At 45.0% G+C, this 15982-nt stretch overlaps 1 protein-coding gene across 1 annotated transcript in view; it reads right to left on the bottom strand.

The window, feature by feature from the left end:
* The window catches only part of GRIN2A (glutamate ionotropic receptor NMDA type subunit 2A), a 388139-nt gene that overhangs the window by 325501 nt on the left and 46656 nt on the right, over positions 1-15982 (bottom strand). The window lies entirely within an intron of this gene.

The following is a 15982-nucleotide window of genomic DNA, read 5'->3' as shown; positions in this document are numbered from 1 at the left end:
AAAGACACAAATTACTGAAAGCAATAGAAGAAAGAAAGAAAGAGAAAACCTGAAGAGACCTATATCAGTTAAAGAAGTTGAATTTATAATTTAAAGCCTTCCCACAGAGAAAAACTTCAATCCCAGATGTCCCCCCTGATGAATTCTACCAAACATTTAAGGGGAAAAAAGCTCCAATATAATACAAATTATTTCACAAACCAGATGAGGAAAGGACACATTCCAACTCATTTTATGAGGCTAGTATTACCTGATTCCAAAGTCAGACAAAGCCATCATATAAAAAGAAAACTATAAACCAATATCCTTCATGAACATAGAGGCAAAAATGCCCCACAAAATATAGGCAGATCAAATCTCAAAATACGTCAGAAGGCAACGCATTATAACTAGGTGGTTAAGTAGACAGAGGTGGATGAAACAAGGAATATTTTGAAGACAAAAACAACAGGATTTGATGAAGGACTAGATGTACGAGATAAGGGGAAATAAGTACCAAGGTCAGCATAAGTGATCACGAAACCCATTCCATTTTCTTCCGAGGCACATTTGGTCCAGACAAACCCTCCTAGCCTCCTCCCTTTCCACTGCTCAATATAGATGAGCCTGCTGGCCTTAGATGCCACATGGTGAAGATGGCAGAGTCAGAAGATAAAAGAAACCAATCCCTAAATTGCCACTTGGCAAAGAACAAACAACAAACAAAACAAAAAAATGCCCCCTGAAAACTAACATCTCTATTAGCTTTCAGGTAAATAAGAAATAAGTTTCTACTGCATTAAGTTCCTGATATTTGAAGGTTTGTATGTTACAGTAACTATTCTTAACCTTTTAATCTAGAAAGAAATCAAGAAAAACTAGTTTACTGGCTTGACCAATTAAGTGGAAATAAGAGTAAAGAAGAATTGATTAACTGCACTGGAAATCAGACAGTCTGGGGGCTCTCAAGAGGTGAGTTTAATTCTGTTTCTAAGAGGAATCCATGTGGAGAAAATAATGAGAAACATAAAGATTTATGCACAGAGATGTTTATCACCATGTTACTTATATTAGTAATAGTTTCCATGAAAACAACCAAGACCTCCAAAACTGGGTAAGTAGTTAAATAAATACCATCATGATATGATCTTATGCAGGCATTAAAAATAATGCTTATGGACAATTTGATAATAAGTAAAAAAAGCAGACACAAACTTCATGCATAAATTATTCTCAATTATCAAGGTACGTTTATGTATTTATATGTTTATGTAGGTGTATGCGTAAACATACACATGCATGCACACATGTGTGTATACACGGCTCTGGGCGGTTCCGGTCCCCTCAGAATTCCTATGGCGAAAACCTAACATACAAGGTCATGTATTAGGAGGTGGGGCCTTTGGGAGGTGATTAGGCCAGAGCCCTCATGAATGGGATCAGCGCCCTTGTAAAACAGACCCCAGAGAGATCCCTCCCTGTTCTGCCTAGTGAGGACACAAGGAAAAGAGGGCCATGAATGAGGAGACTTGCCCTCACCAGACACCAAATCTATGGGCACAAGGATCTTGGACTTCTCAGCCTCCAAAACTGTGAGAAATAAATGTTTATTGTTTATAAGTCATGCAGTTTATAGTATTTTTATTACAGCAGCTCAAACAGACTAAAGCACATACATACACATACCAGTGCGCACATACGTAGAAGAAAACTGAAGGAAAACTACTTTCATGTTTTGGGACAAGATTGCTGATAATGTTCATTTTATTCTATATTTCCAAAACAATGGGCATATAAGTCTTGGGATCAGATAAAAGTAAAATAAATACAATGAAGATTATTTTTAAATGTTTAAAAGACCATCTCAAGACCTTGGGGCATAAAGTCCTGAAGAGTGAAGAGCATCCTGAAAAGAACTGGTTCAGTCCTTCATCAAACTACATCCAGGACCTTACGTGATGTGCTCTGAGATGCTGATGCTGAAATGCGCTCCCGGGGATGGGGGTGGGGGGGTACTGCTTGGCTACTTGAGAGAGAGGTGAAGGGGTTGTTTTCAATCTGCCCAACATGGTGTAGCTGTGCAAAGCCAAGAACTCCAGACTTGGAGGTTCCAGCCCGGATGAAATGAAATGAATCAAGCCAAACAGAGAAGAGAGCTGAGGCTGCCGGCCTGCCGCCCACAGAAGAATCATGACCTTGGAGAGCTGACTGTGTAAACACATGAGAGGGAGGAGGAAGATGTATCCTGTGTCCACAGCCATCCCCAGGCCCCAGCCACATGGATCCCAGGACGTCTGCAGCTAGTTTGTGTTGGGGAGCTAAGAACACTGCCCACTCATCCAATATCAGTGACTTCTGCAAACTGTTATGCAGCCACTGATGCCTCCAACAAATATTTCCAAGACCTACCCAGACCCTATATTCAACATTCTAGTGATCTCACCCAGGCATCACATATTAAAGTCTCTTACAAGAAGAAGCAATAGTGGCAAAACGCAGAATTCATGCTTCACTTGATGGGACAAAGACAATTCCCCTACCCCACCATGTATCAGATCTGCACATTGTTTTTAAAGCCTTTTTGCTTAAAATTTTCTTACATCAAGTAGCTTTTTTCACTTTAAAAATCCAAATTTCCAGGATTTTTTTCCTGGTTTTTGTTCATTTGTTTTTGCCTTTTAGGGCCGCATCCGTGGCCTTTGGCAGCTCCCAGGCCAGGGGTGGAATAGGAGCTACAGTACAGCCACAGCAACACCAGATCCTTAACCCACTGAGCAGGACCAGGGATCAAACTTGAATCCTTATAGATAGTAATCGGGTTCATGACTTGCTGAGCCACAATGGGAACTCCCCCAATTTCCACTGTTGCCTGAAATACTGGACAAGCTGACAACAATGGACCCACATTCCAGGTAGCATCGATCTGCTTGCTTGTCTTTTTTTACTTATTTACAGTTCTCACCTGGTTCCTTTAATTTTTTGAGTTTGCAGTCCCTACTATCGATGTTCCATTCTTGCTTAAAATGTGGGGCTTCCAATCTTCTGTTGGAATTGTGTGCAAAGTAAGAGGACCTGGCCTTGAGTGAGCATCTAAGAGGATTTTCCTTTGAATAAAGCACGTAGACTCTGAGACTGTTGTTTTCAATGGTCTAATATTTTTTTTTTTCTCAGCTTCCACTGTGATTTCCTTATGGGTTCAAGATACTGGACAGCTGGTCTCTAGAACACTGCTAAGTCCGCTTCATAAAGATACCTGTTTTATCACCAAGTCTTTGCATGTGTGTTTTCATTTGTAGATAGTAAGATAACAATGTCCTCACAGAGAGAGTAGCTCTTTTTTTTTTTTGTCCTCACACCTTCTTTGTCTTAGATGCCAGAAATCCATCTTAAGGAGGATAAGCAAAGCATCCTGCCATGTGCACACCCAGGGCCGGCTCCCCCCATAAATCCTGCTGGCGTACCCCGATTACTTACCACAGTCTGGCAGTTGTGCCCAGGTCAATAGCACCTGGATTGCATTATGCTTCAGGCAAAATTCACTGCAGACCAGGTCCTCCTGAGGCCTGCAATTGGATCTTCAAGCTAGAAAGGCCTGGTGTGAATACCAGGGTATGAGGGCTGGGGGAGACAGTCTCCAGAAGTATTCATTATTTCATATGTCAAGCAAATACAAAAGGTGGGCAATATGGGGCATAAATACTTGGGACTATTATTATTTGTGTGTGTGTACGTGTGTGTGTGTGTGTGTAAAACTAGAGGAAATGGGATTGTTTCCACCTAGGTTTTCTCTAGCACAGACCCTGAGGCAAGAAATCGGGAACATGTGGTTTAGTTGAGAGGTGATCACAGTACATATGGTGAGGGAGTGGGAAAGTAAGACAGGAAGAGGAAGGAAGCACAAAGCACACACGTGATCTGGTCTGGCCAATGAGAGGCGGTCTCAGATGATTGGTGCAAGGATGCACACATGACACCAGAGACTGGCCAATGAAACTCAACCCTGGGACATTCTCTGCAGCCCTGAGGTGGCTCAGGTGAAAGATGAATGTCCCTGCTGGTGACATCTCTGCCATCATTTGAAGAAAGTCTGCCAAAGGGTAAGTCTGCTCCAGAGGAAAACAGAACCAAGAAACAGAGAGAAAACGGTTCCTGATAACATTGTCAAGCAAGTGGACTCAGCCCTGCTGGAAACGAGATACCATGAGCTTTTCAGTGATGTGATCAAATAAATTTCCCTTTTTAGCCTAAAGCTCCCTCAGTTGGACTTCTGACACTTATATCCCTGGGAATAAAGGAAAGTATGATCACCCCAATGCACCCCTCGGAGCCTGTCCTACCCTGACATCCATGTAGAGCCAGATGGCACAGCTCTACGAGCACATACGTTGTCATTTTTAGGTTAACAAGCCAAACTTTCCTTGAGTGCATGCTTCTGAAGGTATGAACAATATTTCTCATTCATTCATGCCTTCTGTAAACATTTGGTGAATGCCTTATATGTGCCCAACCTTGTGCCAAGTACTGGGGGTATAGAAATTAACTAGGCACCATCCACGTCTCCAGTCCTGGTACAGGAGAGGAGAAATGCAAAAAGAGACAGACTGCTGAACACAGAGATGTGGGCTCTCATCCCAGCTCCCTCTCAAACTACACATAGAAGAGGACTCTACCCAAAACTCATGCGTAGAGTGAGTTTCCCCCATGCTGAAGGAAACACTCTACCTCAACAGGCTCCAAGGAATTTTCAAGACCAGAGAGTGTCCCGGAGTTTGAGCCAAGATGTGCAACTAAGTATAGATTCATTCTATTTGATCAGAAACCATCAGGAATTAATTTCCAGTGTAAGGTGAACATAAATAAAGTCATATCCAGGCCAGGGTTCTTAAGAAAAGGGCAGGCCTTGCCCTTATTCTTTCTTCTACCAGTTGGAAACAGGACAGTGTGACCATGAAGAGTGGAAGAGTCACAATGTGCCAGAAGCCTGGGTCCCTGAATCACTACAGGAGGAAGGCTGTCTCTACAGGAACAGTTACTCGAATAAGAAACCAACTTCTCTATTGTGTTAAACCACCGAAATTCTGGGGCTTCTTTGTTACGGCATCTACCATGCTCTTTACATCCTTTGAATTAGAATGTGCTTCACCCATCCCACACAGATGGATTATCTGCTATTCTTCAAAACCAAGAGAAAGGGATTTTTCAGCTTTATTTGATAAGCATTCTCATTAATATTTTCCAGGAATCTGTTCATGCCTACAGGTCAGCATCTGTGCCTTATTCATTTCTGTAGCTTTTACACATTGCACAAATAGCAGGTTTAACAGAAAAGGGAACGACTTGTTGAGGGAAGGAAGGAAGGAAGGAAGGCTTTCTTTTTGTCTAACCCAGGGCTAGGGGCCATTTTACCCACAGAGGACATGTGGCAACGCCTGGAGGCATTTTTTGGTTGTCACAGCCAGGGATCATTACTGGGCAGAGGCCAGAGGAACTGAGAAACCGCACATAATACACAGTACAGTCCCCATGACAAAGAATTTCCTGCTCAAATGTCCATAGTACCAAGGGTGAAAAACCCTGGTGTAACCTGAGGTTACCTCCTTACAGCCCCAACTTGATCAAATAATCATTTCATCACTTTTTCAGGCCTCCTTCTCTTACTGAACTCTGCTAGGTCCTGATGCCAGTGGACACTTTTCCTAATCTTCTTAATTCACAAGACATCAATTTTCTAGATGTGTCTTAGAATATTGCCTCTTGATTCAATTTCTTTCTTTTTTAAAATTCATTAAGTGAAAGAGAATGGGAGGGAGAGAGAGACACACACAGAGAGATGGGGAGTAGTGAGCAGACCAGAAAGACTCCACATTTAAACACAAAAGAAAACAGATCTTCTGTCTGAAATATACTCATGATCTCTCTCTCGCTTTTCATCTCCCTCTTCCTATGCAGGGGTTGCCAAGAAAAGAGACTCATACCAGTTAGCTAAAAAAATAAAAACAAAAAAACAGCAACTGTTGGAGTTCTCATCGTGGCGCAGTGGTTAACGAATCCCACTAGGAACCATGAGGTTGCGGATTCCATCCCTGGCCTTGCTCAGTGGGTTAAGGATCCCGCATTGCCAGGAGCTATGGTGTAGGTCGCAGATGTGGCTCGGATCCCGTGTTACTGTGGCTCTGGCGTAGGCCAGTGGCTACAGCTCCGATTGGACCCCTAGCCTGGGAAACTCCATATGCCGCAGGAAGCAACCCTAGAAAAGGCAAAACAAACAAACAAACAAACAAAAAAGCAACTGTTTATTGCAAGGACACTTGCAGACTGCCACTAGAAAGCTTTCACATTCTTATCCTCTCTCCATCTCTCTGCATGGTCTCTCACTTCTGCCCCCACCCCCGGAGTCTTCACCCTGCTGTCCCCACCCACAGAATTCCCTTGATCAGCTTTTCATGGCATCCTTTCAGCTCCCATATCAACCAGGCTAACTGAAAAATCCTATCCAACTTCCAACACACAACCCCACACTCAAGTCCATCTTTGCGAGCCCAGCCACAAAAGTCTTCAGTCATCAGACAGCCTATGGATTGGCTGCACTTTAATCAATGTAAGACTCTGGACAAACCAGCCCTGCTCAGGAAGAAGGGGTGGAGCCTCAGGAAGCAGGGGCTGTGAGCAGGCAACCATGGCAACTGGCCTCCCTGGTTCTCTGTCTCAGACATACCCCTGCCCTCCATCCCAAGTGATGTCAACCACGGCGTTTAACTGAGCTCCCAGGAGGACGAAACTACCTCCAAGGACCCAGGAGGTCGTCCTTGCATGGGCTTGCACCCCTGCTGGGGGAAGGTCACCCATCCCATCTGGGAACACTTTTTTTAGAGGATCCCAACTCTTGGTCCTCAGTTTTAGCAGCTGTGAAGGGAAAGAAGATGGGGCTTTTAAGAATAACACTGAGATTACCCCACAGATAGCTTCCTCCACCAGAATCGCTCAAAACAACATCACCCAGCAGAGGCTGGGATCCACATCTCATTCTGGATATCAGGCAGCTCTCAAGAAACTGAGGAACACAAAGGCACAAGTTCATCCATTTCCAGAAACGCCAATGTGAGAGGCTTCCAACACAAGCAGGGTCACGGGCTGGGTCCAGCCGCATTTCTTGAGCTTCCAGGCCCCTCCGCCTGAGTCGAAATCATTATGCTGTTTCCTTCACTGCACAGGAACGTGGGGGTTTCTCTAAACTATGACTCATGCAAAGCAAAGAGGCGAACATGATGAGAAACCTGTTTTCTCTGAAAAAGGAGAGTGGGCAATTACTAAAACTTTTGACACTTTAATACAGCACTGGCCTTGGCTAATTTTGCTCACTATGAAAGATTTCAAACACCGGAAACACTGTTAGGCAAAAAGAGGGGGAGAAAAGTGAAATGTGCATAAAATTCCACACAGCCTTACAAACAAGAGGGAAATGTGGTTTAATTAAAGTAAAAAGTTGCTTCTAGGCTCCTGAAAACACTTTTCATAAAAACTTCATGTCAGATGAGCTTCGGTCCAGTCCAGCTGGAGTTCATTCAATGCCCTTTCTTTGGGGCTTTACCAGCTGTGACATGGGTAACCTGTTGACAAATATGCTATTTTTCCAGCAGCACCCACATACACAAGACCTTAAGCAGCAAAATCCCCTAATGATATTTGGCCCCAAGTCAGAATGCATTATGCACCTCCTGTAGTCAGAGCCAAAAAATCTCAGAAGAAACCTTGGCACCATGCAAAAGGTCCCTTTTTAGCATCAGCTGTCCCCTTTGCAGTTTGTTAAAGCTGGAGGAGTATTAATCCAGGTGAAATCTCGTTCGGGAGACTCTTGGTAAGGAAGCTACAAGAAGGGGTGGGAGGGGACGGCTGCATGGGGAAGGAACACTGCAGCAGGTTAGGCTATTCAGAACGAGCTATTTTCTCCCAAATCTGTAATTGCCTGGAGCATGTGATCTTCTTGAAGGTCATTAAAGACATGCTGCTGTCAGATTCCTCCCAGAAAGTTCCTGCTTTGATTAGTTTGCCAATGCTTATTTCCTAAAAGGCTCTTTTTGTCCCTTGGAGAAGAAAAAAAAAAATGAGGAGCATTAAAATTTCAAAAAAGGAATTAGATGAATAACCTGCTAAATGTAGCCCAAAAAGATGAAAGGAAATAGCAACGATGAAAATGGCCCTGACCTTCCTGGGGTCCCTGCTGGATGGATGCTGCATGGTCAGCCAATCCCCTCCCCGGAAAAGGAGGTGACTCGGGGGTGCGCAACGTCAATCATCTTCTACACAACTGCTCAGCCTTTGACCTGAACACGACCACATACATCATTGGTAAAGCCCGCATGAGCATCCTATGGCCTTGGGGGCATTTATAGACCCCAAAAGATTAAAAACAAAAACAAAAACCTCTCCTTGTCTGTAAGCATTCAGGTGTGTAGAGAAGCATCTTCCAGGACTTAGTGGAATGAACAAGCGGAGCTGTCCAGCGACAATGATTAAACCTAGCTCACAATGCCAGGGTTTTTCAAATTAAAGAAGGAAATCAAAGTATTTCCCCCCAACACAATAAGATGGAGCCAGTTTTTCTTGGATCAAAGGCCCCTTTTGTCCTCACCACATCTGCAGATTTGTGTGAGTCACAGGCAGGCCTGATGCGGTCATTATCTTCCCAATCCATAGACACACTGGTTGCCAAAACTTCGCCTGCAATCCGGACGCCTTTGGCCGCCCCAGGTCAGGGGGTCCTTGATCACTTAGATGTCATACTATCACAATGGTATCCTGTAGACAGCAGCAGTCTCTTTTTTAAAATTTGTTAAGCCCTGGATCAACTTTTCAAGCTCAGCTTGCTTTTATTTTTGTTGAAGGTCCTAAATTAATTTGTCATCACTCATTCCCCTTGCCCCCCCCCAGCAAAGAAGGCAACGGCTCGTTAATGCCATAATTGGTAAGATACTGACATCACAGGCTGTCTCCAAGAACCCACACGCCCAATCCCCAACTTCTGACTTCAGGAAGGTTGCACTTACTCTACAATCATGCAGCCTCTGGGGCAGCACATCTCAAACTTTACCACACATGTGAATCACAGGGAGACTTTGTTATAAGGCAGATTCTGACCTGGTTGGTCTGGGGCGGGAGCCTGAGCTTCAGCATTTCTAACAAGCTCCCTGGGGATGCCAAAGCTGCTGGTTTACGGACCACACCTTGAAGAATAAGAGCCTGGGAAGGCTTTACCTTCCCAGTTAGCAGGTGCATGGTGGTTGAGCCCTCAAGCTCTGAAGTCAGATAACCTGGGTTTATATCCAGCCCTTTCTAACTTTCCTTGTGCCTCAGTTTGCTGATACGCAGAATGGTGTTCAAAGTAACAGCAAAGATAGATTTGCCATTAAGGTGAAATGCAGTGATATGTGTAAGGCACAGCACACGGCACAGGAAAAAAACATCCAAGATGTAAGCTGTTGCTGTTCTGGTTTCCTCTCATAGCTCCCTTGGGTTCACCTCCTTCCCAGCCAGACGAAACCCAGCAGAGGGCCCAGAGACAGAGGAAATGGAATGGAAAGTTTCAGACCCTCACAGCTCAACCCACTAGCTTGTCTTTTTAGCAAGTAAGGTCTTACCAGCTCATTCTATCATCATAGTTTGAGGAGGGCTGTGTATGCATGGAAAAAGAACATGAGTTTTGGAATCAGACAACAAGGTGTGCAAATTCACCTCTGACAGCCTCCATTTACTCACCGGTAAAGGGGGATAATAAGACCCACTGAGCAGGGATGCTGTGAGGATCAGGCATGTATGCAAAGTGCCTGCCCCACACTCAATAAATGGAGGCTTTAGTAGGCCACCATCAAAATCCACATTCACAATGACAAGAAGGGGAGGAAACCAACAAAACTGGCCACTTAGCCTGGATAATGCTTTGCTCATCCAGGACAACAAAGGCTATTTGTCCACCTGAAAAGGATAATAAACAGGGACAGGATCAGAATCTCTGCTGTGGCATAGTGGGTTAAGAACCACATGAGGATGCAGGTTTGATCCCTGGCCTCACCCAGTGGGTTAAGGATCCAGCGTTGCCACAAGCTGCAAAAGTAGCTCGGATCTGGCTTGGCTGTAGCATAGGCCAGCAGCTACAGCTCCTAGTCAACCCCTAGCCTAGGAACTTTCATATGCCACAGGTGCAGCCCTTAAAAAAAGAAGAAGAAGAAAAGAAGCAAAAAAAACAAAAAACAGGGACAGGAGTGCACAATGCTTGGGTACAGAGCTTTTCTGCGGCCTTGGATGCAAGGGGATGCAAGTTATTAGATGCAAGAGGTTTTTCCATGGGACCCAGGCACAACTGAGCTGGGAGATGGCAGGAAAAATGCAATCACAGTTGCTTTGCTAGAGAATTGGCCATTCATTCACAATATTGTGAAGCGGGTCCATGTGTCTGCCAGAGGCCCCACCCTCAAGGAGTGCCTGTCTCATGAAGGAGACAGAATCACATAAATGAACAGAGAGAAGTTAATTCGACTTGTGTAAGGTTCCTGAAGGAAGGACTCCTAAGAGAGCAGTTCGCAGGACTGTCACAGAAGGTCTCTCAGAGAAAAGGTAATTTAAACTGAGTCTTGAGGGATAAGAAGGAGGCAATCAGGTGCAGAGCAGTGGAAAAGCATTCTAGGCAGAGGGACCCGTGAGTGCAAAGGCCCTGGGGTAAGGAACAAGAAGAGGAGAATGGTAAAAAACGAAGGAGAAAAAGCAGACAGCAGCCAAATCATGGGGCCTTGCAGTGAGGATACTGGATTTCATTCCAAAGACCGGGGGATGCCAACGAGCAGGGAATGCCACACAGCTGTCCTACAAAACTGTAGATTGAACGCTATGGGACTCACATTCCACAATGGCCTGAGAACCATGGGGTCAGGCCTTGCCTTCTGAAAGCCTCCTGCTTCCTACTAGAAATTGATGGTCCTCCCCCCCTGGGGACACCATCGAGATGTGGCATTTCTTAAAGCCTCTTGAATTCACTGCCCAAAGTGCAGGGAAGCAAAGACCACTTGGCTTTCCCCAGAAGCCCCAGGAGGTGCCGGACAGGACTACCCCAAGCCCTTGTTTGGAGAAGTCAGAACCTCCAGAGACAGTGCTGAGCAAACAAACACGCTGTTGACCGGCCTGTCCCTGCACCATGGGCTCTGTGCTCCTCAGGAGCAAGTAAATCCCAGAGGTAAACTGTTCCTGGCAGCCTCCCACAATTACACAAATCCAAGACATGACAGGGAGCAGCAGAAATTCTCCTCCAGTGACTCTGAAAGCCAAGAGCAAAGCAAAAGAGCTAAAATATAATCCCTATGCTGCGAGCAGCCGGAAGGAAGCAGGGCTCCCTGAGTCCCCTGGTCCCCAACTGCTTAGCTAAGTCTGCCTACCCGAGGCTGGGTGGCGAAGAGCAAAGGAGCTGCATTCCCCACTACAGCAATGATGCAGGCACCTGGGAAAGGAGAGGGAGGGTACCTTCTCCCTTCCCCAGGGAGCTGGGCATCCCACAGCAGGGAGAGGGGATGGGGTAGGAGGATGCTTGAAAAGAAAATCGTGGACTTGGAGAATGGACCTGTGGTTGCCAAGGGGGAGGGGGAAGGAGTGGGATGGATGGGGTGCTTGGGTTAACAGATGCAGACTATTGCCTTTGGAATGGATGAGCAATGAGATCCTCCTGGGAACTATGTCTGGTCACTTATGATGGAGCATAATAATGTGAGAAAAAAGAATGTATACATGTTTTTTTATTCTTAATTATTAACTAATTTTATATTCTTTTTAAAAAAATTTATTATAGTTGATTTGCAATGTTCTTTCAATTTCTGCTGTACAGTAAAGTGACCCAGTTATACATGTATATACATTCTTTTCTTCACATTATCCTCCATCATGTTCCAACACAAGTGATTAGAGTTCCTCACACTCTACAGCAGGCTCTCACTGCTTATCCTCTCCAAATGCCATAGTTCGCATCTACTAACCCCAGATTCCCAGTTCATCCCACTCTCTCCCTCTTCCCCGTGGGCAACCACAAGTCTGTTCTCCAAGGAGGATGCCTGAGGCAAGTCTTTCCCTGGACTCCCCTCACGAGATACACCAAGTTCTCTCCTATTCAGAACAGAGGAGGTCTGACACACGCACACCTGCAGGGGAGGCAAGCTGGGGGCAAAATGAGGACAAGGGAGCCGCCAAATGACAGAAGGGAGGAGCCCAGACCTTCCTTCCCTCTCCCACGATTCCTGCTAAAATGACATGGGGAGGGGGGTGCTCTGAGACAAGCCCCTTCCAATTGCCCTGTTTGGCTTCCTCACTTGTGATTCTGCTTTCTGTAACGAGAAAAGCAATTCAGAGTCCCTTGTAACACTCCAGGTTCTCTGATAGACTTGTTTTGTTTTTACCATTTTGTTTTATTTGTGGGTTTCAGTATTTTCTCGAGGGTAAACTGACCTTGGTGTTTTTATCCTCTAGCCCCTCGTTAACTTTCTTGGTCTGCTTTTCTTTCACGCATTGGCCTTTTTCTTAATTTGTAAGTAACCTTTTTATATGAAGGATATTAACCCTTGGGCAAATACTGTCAATTTTTCCCCTCCCGCTGGCTGGCTTATATCCATTTTCTGTGGTATTTCTTGAACTCTCTGAAAGAACCACAAAGCAGCTACCTAATCCTGCCAAAAATATTCTGGTTTTGAAATACAGTTTCTAGACTCTCCAGGAATCATCTGCTCACATGCCCAAAACGCCTCAGAAATCCTTTGCTTTTATAAGCCATTTATACACCACACCTAAGGCACCAATGTATTCTTTTTCTGCCTCTGGAGAGGGTGTGACCAGACTTGTTTATGAGGTCGCCATAAACAAAGGACAATCTCTTGATAGTTCGGAGACGCCCTCGGTCACTGAAAACTCACGCTCGAGGTCCACCCCACTCAACCCCTTTCATTCCTCTCCAATCCTTTTTACCTAAAAGACTTCCTGGAGTGCCCTGCGTGGCTCCCTGGAAACAAACCTGGCTAGTATCCATGAGGACACAGGTTCAATCCCTGGACTCACTCAGTGGACTAAGGATCCAGCGCTGCCCTGAGCTGTGGTGCAGGTTGCAGATGCAGCTTGGATCTGGCGTTGCTGTGGCTGTGGTGTAGGCCAGTGATTGCTGCTCCGATTCGACCCCTAACCTGGGAACCTCAATATGCTGCAGGTGTGGCCCTAAAAAGCCAAAAAGTAAAAAAAATAAAATACTTCCTGACAGCAGCAGGTGCCAAGGATCCTTCAGACAAACCCCATTCTCTTGGTTTTAAAACCCAACTACACTGGTACAAGATGGAAGAAACTTTCATGGTGTTTATTGACTGTACATTCAAGGTGAATCCCCTGAGCTGTGGCATCTGAAAAACATGGAGCCCCTTTCATGCTCAGCATATACTTTCTCACCCCCACACCTTTGCAGGTGACCTTTCTCTACCTAACCACCACCTCCCCAGCCCCAATGCCACCCCCAGTTGGCCAACTTCTAATCATCTTCCCAATCTCAGCTTAACCATTGCCCCCTCTTCACCAGAAGCCAGGCTGGAATAGACACCCTCCACCAAGAACCCTTAGTATCATTTCTAGCATCATAATTGTCTGCCTGTCCCCAGCCCAGCTCATGGCTCACAATCAGTATAGATCTGTGGAATCAATGGGTCATTTCAAGTGTTAGAATAAGAAAAGGGTTAACCTCACTGCTATCTGCTAAAGTCCATACCAGGAGTATCAGGTATAGCTCTTATGTAGTGAAGAATTAAATCTTGGCACAAATGAACCTACCTGCAAAACTGAAACAGGCTCACAGACATGGAGAACAGACTTGTGGTTCCCAGTGGGAAAGGGGAGGGAGTGGGATGGACTGGGAGTTTGGGGTTAGTAGATGCAAACTATTGCATTTAGAATGGATGAACAATAAGGTCCAACTGTATAGCACAGACAACTATATCCAATCTCCTAGGACAGACCATGATGGGAAAGAATCTTAAAAAAGAATTTTATATGTATACATACACATATATATATACACATATATATGAAACATGTATAACTGAGACATGTTGCTGCGCAACAGAAATTGGCACAACATTGTAAATCAACTATAATTTTAAAACTTTAAAAAGAATTAAATCTTGCCCCCAAACAGAGCTGGTCTTTCCCTTGGCTTTTCAATGAGCCTTTGGCATGTTTTTGTTTGTCTGGAGGCCTTGACCCATGCTGGATGGCCTACCAATGGGATTTAGGGTGGAGGCTTTGAGTTACATATATCAGCTCAACTGGGGACAGGGATCTGCCATGTAGACAGTCAATCATAGACTCAAAAACTCTAGGCACCAAAGCTTGAGAGAGCTTCCTTGGTTGCCAATACTGAATGCTTATTGTCACACATGGCTGCTGGAAAGTAGCTCCATCCAGGACTCTGTGGGAAGAGGACACCTGGAAGGTCCATGTTTGGAACTTGCTTGGATGCTGCACTATGAGCTTCCCTTGGTTGCTTTTAGGCTGCATTCTTCACTGTAATAAACCATAACCAAGGATGCAACAGCTTCCAGTGAGTTTGTGATCTTCTAGTGAATTATCCACACTAAGGATGAAACTTGAAAGTTTCCTACATCTTGTACCAGGGCAGTAGGGTTTTGAAACCAAGAGAATGGGGTTTCCTTGAGGGATCCTTGGCACCTGCCACTGTCAGGAAGCCTTTCAGATAAAAAGGAATGAAGATGAATGAAAGGGGTTAAGTGGGGTGGACCACAAGGGTGAGTTTTCAGTGACCAAGGGCATCTCCAAGCCATCAAGAGACTGTCCTTTGTTTATGGTGACCTCATAAACAAGCATTTACCTGGTCACAGCCTCTCCAGAGGCAGAAAAAGAGTACATTGGTGCCTTAGGTGTGGTTTATAAATGGATGGACTATGCTCCCTTACCTTCACAGTTCCACTCTTAAGAACCCTCCGTGGGCAGTGGCTGTAATCATAACTCATCTGGAAAATGTGAACCATAAAGGAGAGGCCTGGTGTATGGAATGCGGCGACTGGCAGAGCCACCACTGTGGATGCCTCATTCATTACAACCAGCCTGGGAATGTAGCAGGTTCCTCTCCACCATCCCTCCCTTCCAGGATGGAGATGGGAAGCCCTCTCCAGGCAAGAGAATGAATCATGAGTCCTGCTTGCTGCTCCCCCTTCTCTCCAACAGATGACTGGGCAAAAATAGAAGAGAATTCCTTCTTTATAAATATCTTTACATGCTAAATGTCTCTAAAAAGCACCATGTGCCAAGCAAGTCTGCTAAGAAACAGATGCAGAACAGATGCAAAGGCCCATGAGGTAGCTAAGAAGTTAAAGCATCTTTATTCAACAAGAGGCAGGAAAAGTTTCTCAGCATAATATGATCAAGGTGGCCCAAGGCAAGGGGAGAATTAGGGAAAGTCTGGCTCCCAGCTAGTAACACAGCATTTCTTGCCACATTAGTTTCAAAGCTTATGCAAGTGTGTGTCTGTGTATGTATACATACTCTTGTTTCATCCCATGGCCCCTCTATCCATTCATTTTTTTGCAGATATTTACTAAGCATCTACTATGCATACAACTCCCTTCTTAGGATAAAAGATACAAGGGTGACCAAGACAAGTAAGTTCCCTGCTCTCAAAAGACACACATTTTAATGGAAGGAGTCAGATAAAACATTCACAAAATAGTGTCTAGATAGATTTATGCTATAGAAGAAAACAGAGTTAACAATACAGTGATGCTGGGGCTGGAGGCCACCTGAACTTGAATGCTCAAGAAAGGCCTGTGAGAGGCAGCAACATCCGAGACAAAACCTGAATGATAAGAAGAAGCCAACCACCAGAAGATCTAGGAGAAGAAAATCCCAGGGAGGGGGAACAGCAAGTACAAAGGCCCTGGGGTGGGTGCTATAGGATTATTCCAGGAAGAGAAAGAAGGGACCA

Source organism: Phacochoerus africanus, chromosome 5, assembly GCF_016906955.1.
Source record: "Phacochoerus africanus isolate WHEZ1 chromosome 5, ROS_Pafr_v1, whole genome shotgun sequence".
NCBI classification, from domain to species: Eukaryota; Metazoa; Chordata; class Mammalia; order Artiodactyla; family Suidae; genus Phacochoerus; species Phacochoerus africanus.
Note: the sequence above shows the minus strand (reverse complement) of the source record. Positions and strands in the feature narration are given on the sequence as shown.